Raw genomic sequence first — 11072 nt, 5'->3', positions numbered from 1 at the left:
GCCAGAGAAGCCTTTGATTCTCAGAATTAAGGACAATCTGATTTCTTTGCTACATACACAAGAAGCTTTGGGTTCACAAAGAAAATCTAGAAAGAAAGAAATGAAGGGAGCAAATAAGCAAGCTTTCAAGTGTAGGAAGTTTCTGGTGAAGTAAACATTTGGCTATTTCTTGGCTCACTAGGCTAAATGCAAAGGAGGTAAATCAAGTTAGGAAGAAACTTATACCTAGGTCCTCTAAGTAGGCAGCCACAGTTCTGGACTGGAATGGAAAGCAAATGCATTTCAGATAGAAGCCTGTGCAACATAATTCCACTTGCATACCAGTCAATGTCTATTAGGTTTAAACTAATATTTCTTGAAATGTTTTCTTTTTAGATATTTCTTTGATAGGCACAATTTTCTTATAATTTAAAAATAAAAATGAAATCCTAAAATATACCAGGAAAAGGGTTATATTATTAAAATATTAGAACAATCTAGAACCTGAATATCTCAACTAAACCTTACTTTCAACAACTGAAGTTTTTCTAAAACAAAGTGAATTTTGGTGGAGTCTGAGATCCTCCATGGAACCACGTGCAGGAATACAGGAGTCAATTATCTGCAGATGGCAACAGGGAGTGGACTTGAGTACCTATGAAAATTAGCCAAATTTGCAGCATTTCTAGAATACTTATCTTTGTAATAATGAATGCAAAAATGTGTTGAATATGCAAAATGGATAAACACGTAATTCTACTAAGAGTTCTGGCAAACACAGTTGTGGAGATTTTAAAGATTCACTTACTGGAAAAAAGGACCACATGAAGCCTTGATATTTCACTTCAGAGTACTCTTTCAAGCATCTCTTCAAACCACTAAGAAATACATGAAGAAATGCAAGAACAGCTCCACCAGATCAAAGTAATGATAGCTACCAATTTAGAACAATAAGTGAAGCCAGGCACTAGGACCAAAAAATACTCAGCATCACTGCTCAGTGCTTATACAGTAGAAAGTAATATGAAAGTAAGGAGAAAAATGCCTGGATTCTGAAGGGTGGTAAGGATCCTGAAGGAAGAAAGAAAAAATTACCCATGATCTCTGATTAACATTTTAATGGAATAAAAACGTTTCAAAGGACAGATTGTGTAGATGACACACTGCAGTTTGAAAAATACTTTGTGATTACAACACACGGAGTTTTAGTATCAGCCATTGAAGAAGAAACAAAGTCTGCACAGAATATTCATCAGCACACCTGTTGCATCTATTACAGCACACTTTAGCTCTGTAAGAGTGGCTGCCATTAAGAAAAATAAAGTTAAGTACAGATCTAAGCCCACTTATGCAGTATACATTACTTGTGACTGGAGATATCCTGAGTTACTTACCCAGCACAAAATTACTCTTGGTGCTGAGTTTTAACATGCAAAGCTGGAGAAACCATCCAGTGACTTCACAAACTGTCTTGTATTTGAGACTTGGTAGCAATCCAGCTCCGTCATGTACCTAGTGAATATTGAACCAGAAAATGGGCCAAATCCTTCATGTGGAAGTATGTCTTTACATAATTCCACACACAGTGATATTTACATTTGCTTATGAATGATACTTAGCTTGTTGGACAAAGTGATTTTCATAGGAAGCACATCCAAGATCATATAATCAAATGTGAAAATTCTGTAACAGATGCCAGTCAGGGAAAAGAAGCTATGTGGGAATAGAGTAGATGGAGCTGATGGAAACTGAAGCATTTTGCTAACATGAAGACAACTTTGTGTTTTGAAGATTTTGGCTTAGCATTCAAAATACATGAGGGACCTGTGAAGACATATGTGAGTCAATATACATAAAGGAACAACACAGACTTCATGTTTAGAGATAAGAAACACAGAACCTCAACTTGGAAAATTCTGGCAGACTTTGCTTTCCCTCACTTCTAATCACTGTAACAAATAATTAAGTAAATCTGTGAAGAATTATGCAGGGAACAATAACTGGAGGACTGACATCTAGAAACTGAAGACACAGGCTTTCAATTTACGGTGCAGATACCCAGGCCACCACACACTTTATATACACAGGGCAATTTCAAGTCGTAGATGCTAACTTAAGGCACATTCTTCTGTCTGCCCCAAAACAAAAGGGATAACATAAATTTAAGGATTAAAGTGCAGCAGAATTAATAAATAATTCTCAGGTATGAAGACTGACAAAGAAATTCAGAGCTGATCTATTGTTGTTTTCTTCTCTTTTACCCTTTCACCCTTTCATTTAAAGTAGTAAAAGAGGGCTTTCTAAGACAGAAACCCCTTCTTTTCCTGTTTTTTGCTCCCTTTGTTTGATTCTTACATTTTTCTTAGTATCAACACATTTCTCCATTCCTCCCATAGCTCACAGTGTATGCAACCCCACGCTTCCCTGCAGGAAATACTTTAAAGACATTAACAATCATACTGTTTCAATATGCAAAAAGATAATGTTTTTTCACCTTGATCACATGAGTAATCACAATGACTGCTAAATCAAATTGCATAAACAAAGCTTGGCTCAAGCTTTCATTGCTGATGGCTTTGTTAGTATTGTAAGCAGATCTTTATCATATCAGACAGCACCTTAAGATCTCTAAGCTGGGAGAGCTACTAAAATTGTATAAACTGTGTAAGAGTAAGAATGAAGAGAATATAAATAAACATCTTTATTGTATTAGAAGAGTGGGATCTTGAAAATGGTCAAGAGAGTTTGCAGTATTTCATTCAGGCAGTTTTGAACTGTTCACAAGATTTAACTATGGACCGTAAAAGAAAACTCTTTTCCATTTGTCTAAAAACCAGAGATGCTGGTGTTTTAATCAAGTGTTTTTTATTTCAGTGGTTTAAATATGAAATACGCTTTATGCTCAGCTACCTTCCTGGTTTAGAATCTGTCATTACTCGTTGTACTTACCAGGGGTGCCTCCAGTTATGGATCCAATTGTCCCTGACATTCAAAGAGTCCTTTTGCTGTCTTCCCAAAGTCCCTGCCTGAACCATTGCTAATTTTTACTGGTTATAGAAACATTAGAAAGCTTTGTGAGTCTCAAATAACAAATTTATCTGAAATACAAAGCCTTTTTTGTACCTCCCCCTGTAAGATTCACCCTTTGCCTCTCTAGCTCTCATCCTTTGCCTCTCTAGCTCTGGGACTACTTAGGGACCAGCAGGTTTCACAGGAACCTGACTTCAATGCAGGAAGGATCTTTAGTAAAAAACACCCTTCTTCCATTTTTGGTGTGTTGCTAAAGGAAACCAGAAACGGCAGTTCACAACCTGCATTTCCGAATTCAGCACAGTACTAGCAGATGTTAAGGAATAGCCAAACTGAGGGACTGACCGTCTATCAAAACACAACAATTAAGTTATTACAGTGTTTTCTCTGCCACTGTTGGAGTTTCTTTTAAGTTTACTTAAGCAAAAACAGTACACTAAGGAGATTTCAGAAATGTGAATTTTATTGAGATTTATTTCATAGAAAATTTAAATACAAGAGATTAAATAGAAAGTCTTGTCAAGTGAAAGCCTGTGAAACTGAGTTCCAATCACTGAGCAATGTCTGATGGAATTGCTAATTAGATCACATATTTCTCCTTAGCTGTAGAACAAGGAATCACACCAATGATTCCACTTTTCATCTGCAGAGTAAGTTTTCAATCCCTTTTGTAACTGGTTAGTACAGTACAAGGTACAAATTCCTACTGATGCTGAACAGAAACATTTACGGATTTATAAGCTAATACATGCCTAGGGAATAAAAAGCCTCCAACTTTTATTTTTCCAATATTTATCATCCATTGAAAAACAGATGGTAGGAGGTAAGCCAGGTTATCTCAGACTTCTTGTGATGGGTTCAGTGGCAGAGACCCAAACAGCCTCGTATGCAGCAGAATACCTATCCCACTGGCAGCCAGTTTTTTTCCACTTAACTCCTTTTTTCTGCTTGGAGCCAATTCAGCCCAGTTCAGCTCTTTTGTAGGAACTGAGGAACCAGTATTGATTTCCCATTTAAACCAATCTTGCGTAAGCCCACCACTGCCTCCCTCGCTATGAATGCGGGAAGCACCGGAGGAAACCAGCTGCAGCATTTTCAACACGCAAAATTGCTTCTTCTAGCTGGATGTGAGCTGAGTTGCAAATTAGAAAAATAAAAAGCAAAAATGGCAGCATAGATAGGCTTTCTTTTCAAGTCTGATACACATTCAGCACTGCCTTCCTAGAAAGGATTCTCAGAAAACAGGGAATTTGCTTGTTAGAGTGAAAGGAGAAGATTCTTATTATAGGCTTCAGTGCAGTTGTCAGCCAAGATAAAAAATCCTTATACCAAAGTGGCCTTAGAACAGTGAAGTAATGAGGGTTTTCAAAAAAAAAAAATCAAAATTGTTCACTGTGTTTTTTTATGAAAGTGTGAAAATCTGTTATAACTGTCTTTACTGAGTGTTTATGGATTTAAGCTGAAGACTGCAGCAATGCTTGAGGATTCTCAGGCTCTGTGTCATGGAAGTTTTGTTATCAGATTCTGAGTTTTCAGCAGGCATCCACTGTGATCAGAAGAAGAAACTATCTCCAGCATGGATATTTTTAGGGACTAGCAGTGAAGTTTTCCCACATGCTTTAAGAATAAATAATGTTAATAATATTGATTCAAACTTTCCAAAATCGCTCTGCAACGAGCCTCAAATATCTAGGATGCAGTTGCTGAAAATTGGAACTTAGTTTTGTAGAAAATTAGCAGTACTTCCTGAAATATAACATAGAAAACAAACATAATTTTGAATTGTGAATTGAAAGTCACTGAGAGCATTTGACCCCTACACAAAATTACCAAGCTAGCCTAAAAATTGTACTTTTTAAGTTCTCACTCAAAAATGGCTTAGCAGCTCTCTGACCTAATTCACTCACTCTCTGTTCTTAGCTGTTCACAGCCTCTAAAATGGGAATCTATATCCGGAGTTTGTCAGGGACAAATTGTTGGAAGCTCTTGCATGGAAACAGGATACTTCCTTCTTCTCCTGGCATGTCTGCAAAACACTTAAGGGTATCTATCCCCAGACACTCTTGTTCCTGATTTTCATGGAGAAACAAGCCACCAAACCCAGGTCATGACTGCTCCTGCCCCACATAAACACCAGTGGTGCAGTGAGATTAGTCCACTGTGATTAATAAAGACTGAAAGGACAATCTGCAGCAGCCTGATGGATGGAGCAATTTCAAACTGTACCACATGGATGTAAGAAACCAAAAACAACTGCAGCTTCCTGACCCAGCCTTTCAGGCTCTTTGCAGCCTTATGAACTAAGGTATGAGCTGCTTCTACACAGAGACTTTGACTAATGGGGAGAAAAGACCAGTTTTGATTGGGCTGTTTTTCTACACAGAAAGCAACTGGCAAAATGGAGTGCATTAGGATATTATGAAGCTTAGATGTCAGCAACTATATCTTTTAATTAAATGTTCTTTGTCAGAGAACTTTATGCAAGAAGATTTCCCACGAGAAAGAAAGTGAGAGTTAGGTGGATTATTTTCATGTAGTGGAATCACTAACCTGAGTTTCCTTGGTGAGTGGTCAGAAGAGCCAAGGCATCCACACCAGGGAATAATTAGCAGCCTAAGCTACTGGTTTGATTGATGAGGCTGCTGAGTGATTATTTCTCCAATTTTCCCCAAGTTCAATTCTCATAGACTAGGGTCAGTGAAAAGAGAAATTAATTTTATGTTATCAGGTACTGATACTCAGATTCTTTCTGTATTTATTAATATATCTTATTTGCATTTTCCAAGACTGATCTGGAGGCACTGCTCAGAAGGTAAAAGACTTTACCGGGATTTTTGTGGGAGTTTTGCTGAATTTGTGGCATCTGGTAGACTTCAGGAAGAATGACAGAACAGTTTCCACCTAGCAGAAAAAAAGGAGGAGGCAGTAGTAATATTTGGAGAGACTGAGAAACTTGTGGAAGGAGAGATGAACATCAGAGCTTTATTTGAGATGTAGTGCCCAGTGAGAGAGAGGAATAGGAACAAATGTCAACAGGAACAAACCAACCTTTTGCTTTTTAATGTAGTCATAAAAAACTTACGTGCAGATAAGGAATATTTAAAACAGTGCCTCAGATAGGAAATGTCATTCACATCTACAGGAAAAGAAAAAAAAAAAACTAAGAAAACCTGGTGCCTGGGGCTATGCTAACTCTTTAATGTGATGGCATTCCTGTTCTGAGAGCTCTGTAAGCTTTCCAGGCTGCCAAGCATGCTTGGCGCCCATGTCTTCAAGCACTATTCCTGCAAGGTTCCTGAGTATATTTTCATTTTAATGGGTTCTTAAGTCAAGCATCTCTGGCAATGCTTCCTAAAAAATGAGTGAGAGCTCATGCAAGGGACAGTCACATTCTTCAATATTTACTGCACTAAAAATAGTTTTTAAAAACAATACACAGCATACAGAATGTTCTCCTTGTTCAAAACCAGCATTTGATGGATTCAGAGGGTTCTCGGTAAGTACAGTTAATATATTTTCTCTATATATTCCTTCAGTACTAAAGAGCAAATTGCTTAATATGTAATCTTGAGTAAATGTTTCCCCAGTTACATTCGCTCCCTCTTTCTGATATGCTTTATTCCTGCCTGAGTATTTTTCTCCTTTTAATATTTTCAGCAGGCTGGATTTATGAGCCTATGAAAGCAAAGAATAGGAATCATCTTCTTCTGAAGCCAGCTGCACTAGTGAACTTACTGATTAGCTGACCGAGTCCTGAATGATGATCGTATAAAGAGAAGAGCACAGGAAACAAATGAGACAAAACCACCTTCATTTTCCAAAAACTTAGAAAGTACCAACACTGCACAAAAAGAGAGAGAGAGCAGAAGAAGAAAATTTGGGAGAGTGAACCCACACAGTTTGTTTCATTTTTCATTCTAACATCATTCCAACTATAAAGAATGACAGTATAAATGATCAAACAACTGTTTGCTAATGCATTATAGATAGTCATACACAATATGGCAGCTTTATACTTGTATATTTACCCACCATGAATACAAAATATACTAAGAGTGACAGGTAATGTAGCCAAAGCTTCTACTCTCTGTAAGCATCTGTGTACTATGAATTATAAATGAGAGTCTTGTGTCCAAAGGTAGCAAGTAATGTAGATAATGCCATCTGAGTAAATGAATAAATGTGAAACAGATGCTTTTTGCATTCAGGGCACACAGGTACAGCCAGGAAGCCACCAGTACAGATTATGGATGCTGGTGAGACAGCTGTTGTCTGCATCCAGTGCCAGATGCATTCCTACCTGGGCTGCATTGAGCCAGTTAAAAAGGCCTTTCTCTCACTCCTTTTTAACAAGTTGATAGAAGGATGAGGTATCTTCTTTTGTAGATACCTCAGCTGCTTGGATTTCCTCAGGGCTTTCCTAAAAAACCGAATCCGCAACATTATTAGAAGACTCCTGTATTAGAGATGGTGACAAAGACACACTTAGTTTAAAACAGTCATAAAATATTTTTTCTTTGCTTTCTATGCAAGTCTCTTCAGGTCTGCCATTATTTTTCATATCAACAAATATTTTGCCCCAAAATGAAATTACCTGTTTTAAAAAATTACTGCTAGAAAGGCATTAAGAACTTTTTTTTCTTATCTCCCCATATATGTAAATTTACTTATTTTACAAGCAAAGAGACAGGAACTTGGACTCCAGTTAGGGAATTGGAGGATTCTTCTTGTCAGTTCAGACAGCTCCCTTGATACCTAAAAGGTAGGTTGAACTCCCCAGATAAAATATTAAACCTAACAGTGCTGACAGTTTTCACCTGTGAGATACAGCTACCGCTATTCTTTAAGTTCAAAGAAGTTCATAAGTTTATATTGCTTTTGCATCTGTTCCTTTCCTGCCTAATGCTAGAGTCGTACTATGTCCATTTTCATGTGTGCTGAAGAAAAACTTCTGTCCTTTTCCCCTGGAAGAAATAAAAGGGTCTCAGACCCATTTCACCGCAGATTTGTCATTCATGAGTTACTTATGCAGGGTTGGTAAAACAGTGGCCACCAAGTGAGGAATGAAAGTCTATCCTAATGCAATTTTAAGAAGAAAAGGAGCAAATGCAGTAATAAATATGTATCTTGTTTAGCCTGACTACCTTGAACTATACAAAACTCTCAAAAGGAAAAAATTCCAGGACCAATAAATATCTGTGCCTATTTTACAATGTAATTTTACTGCCTCTTGCATAACTGAGCATTTCAGAGATTAGAAAGTATGATCAGAGATTCATGTAAAGTTTTGGAAGAGCCTGACAGACAGCGTACAGCTTCTCAGAACTTCCTGAGATGGTATTTCAACCCTTAAGAGTGTTTACCCAAAACTGCCAAGGCAGTCATTGCAGTAATTCCACAGCATTCCCTCAGAAGTAAGTTATTTTTCTTCCACAGCAAATATCCCTAGCTCTTCAAGCTTTTTTGCATATGTGTGGTCAGTCAGGGAGGGAGTTTGCCTGCCGTTGCCAGATTTTGAATTAATTTTGAGGTAAATCCAGATTAATACAGATGATATCCTAAAAGGAATTCTGCATTTATGCAGATGTAATAGAGAATTGAGCTTTATAAAGCAAAAGCAAAAGCTTAAACCAGAAGTACAGGTCCCACTCTCTACTATCTTCCTTTTTTCCTTTGTATCATTTGCACCTGTGCAGAGTCAGCATAAAACACCATCATTGTTCCAATCTGACACATCTGCATCCCAGTTTTTCACTCTGTTTGCAGAAGTGGAAATGACAGTACACCTCCTTTGGGTGTGCAACAGTAAGATAGATGCAATCCAACTGGTACAACCAAACCACTCACTTTTCCTTAAATGACCTATTACTGCCATTGCTACATCCCAATATTTTTAACTTAGTAAATAAAGCAACTCCTTGAGAGTTACAAGTTTTGACTTAAAAAGCAGGCAAAAATCAAACTATGCAACTGTGAAAACCATAATTTTGCTTTCCAAACAGCATGATTTTATTCAGAATTATTGAATTTTAACCACAGAAATGTCAATAACCCACAGGTGGCTTGTTCCTATTTTCTTCATGTCTTTTCCTTTCTTTCAGCAAGTTGCCCTTGCATTTATTTCAGTGTAAAAGTTGGGGGAAAAAAAAAAAAAGAGACTCTGAAGGCTTTTAAAAATTTGAGGACTAATTTGCAAAGTGATAGTTTCTGGTAATGAAGGTTCCTACCTTTGCCCAGGTCTCTCAGTATGATAAAATTGTTTCAGAATGTTAATTACTGAATAATCAGATTCCCTTGAAAATGAAACCTCAACTTTTACTAAAATATGATATGTCTAAATTATATCAGACCTGTAGTACAGTCAAACCAACAATTACACTAAAAGAAATCACGCAGTCTTCTCTTTAGAATGAGGTTCTATTATCTCGAAAGAATTAAAAAAAATACATATGATGTATCGCCAATATGGAAATACTCATCCCATTGGCCTCTATTATCCAAAAGGAAATGAGAAAACACTTCCATTACATTTTGCAGTGACCCATGCCTTTCTCTTTTTGAGTCAATAAACTATATCTTTCACTGTAGCAGTTTATGCATGTGTGCAAAAATGACCTTTTGCAGTTTGGCTGCTGAGACGTGCTGGGAGAGGTGACATAGGAATTGTAAAAAGAGATGCAAACCAGTTTATACTGCCAGACATGTCCTACCATGGAGTAATAAAATGAGGCCTGCAAAGCCTCTTGCTACATGCACTATTTTGTTGTTCTGTGTATCATGAGGCAGACTTCCCTTCCCAAATCAGTTGCCCTTAATTAGTTTAATTGAGGCTGATGCTCAAACTGCAGAAAAATATGATGAAGAGAAAGTCCCTCAAGTGACTCTTGGCCTCCGTGGAAGCACGGTCCCCTCTATCACATAATATCACTACACACAGCCTGTTGAAAAAACGCCTTGAAACGAACATGGATTCATAGAGGAGACGGCATCGGGGGGGGCACTCAGCACTTGCTGTCTCTTCAAAAAAAAAGAGAAAAAAAATAAGACTTCAGAAAAAGTACTTTGAAACTGGTGAAATAATCTTCTGAATAAACCACCAGTGGGGAATTCCCACAGCCACTGAGGACAGCATGCTGTTCAGCGTATCAACAAAAATACATTTGGCCTGCGGCAATGCTGAGGGCAAACATATCCCAGATGGACTAGAGAGGCCCAAATACCTTCAGAGATGAAAATTTAATTAGAGGAAATGTCACTGCAGTGAACAAAAGGATTGCTTTAGTGATTTTTCATCATTGTTTACTACAAGTGAAGTATAGTTTTAAGTGTTAGGACAGGCTAAGTACAGGAATGTTCTTAAGCACTGGAATGGATATGAAAGGAATTGAATGGATGTTGAAGGTCAGAGAATCATCCGCACTTGAGGAGTGATCAAAAGGAGTTAAACCATCAAATATTGGCAGATAGCAATTAATTGCTTCAGTGATGGCAAAAGGTGGCAAAGGGGGTGTTTTCAAGCCACCAAGAAGGAAAAAAACTGACCTTATTTTGTTGATTGGGTGAGGGTTTTTGTTGCTTTGTTATCGTTGCTGTTGCAAGATCCCAAGGATGAGAAAAACCTTGGGTCTCTCTGAAACACACAGTCATGCCTGAAAGTGGAGATGGCTCACTGCCTCCTTACCTCTTTGTTAATCCACTGTATATTATTAATTCTGATTCCTGCACAAGTCAGGGGTGAAATTGCTGCAAAAGCAATATAGGGCTTGTTGCAGCACAATCACAAGGAATCACCCCCCTTAAATGAAAATACGGGAGGTCTTGCATGAGTTCTGAAAGCTGTTTGGGATAAATTTAGAGAAAATAAGACAGAGTACATTATAATATATAATATAAGACATTATAAAAGTCTGTCAAACTATAGAATTTTCTGCATTTGGGTTTTACATCTTCAGAATGCAGGGTTGAGATTTTGGTGTGTGAATTTTCTGATCTTTTTTCCCATTCAGCCTTCATTTTATATTTTCTAAGGAAATGTTACCCCTTTAGCAAAACAAAATAGTCAA

The sequence above is a fragment of the Corvus kubaryi genome, unplaced genomic scaffold (assembly GCF_017639235.1).
Source record: "Corvus kubaryi isolate FWS band 111438036 unplaced genomic scaffold, C.kubaryi_AGA036_p1.0 65434, whole genome shotgun sequence".
NCBI lineage: Eukaryota > Metazoa > Chordata > Aves > Passeriformes > Corvidae > Corvus > Corvus kubaryi.
Note: the sequence above shows the minus strand (reverse complement) of the source record.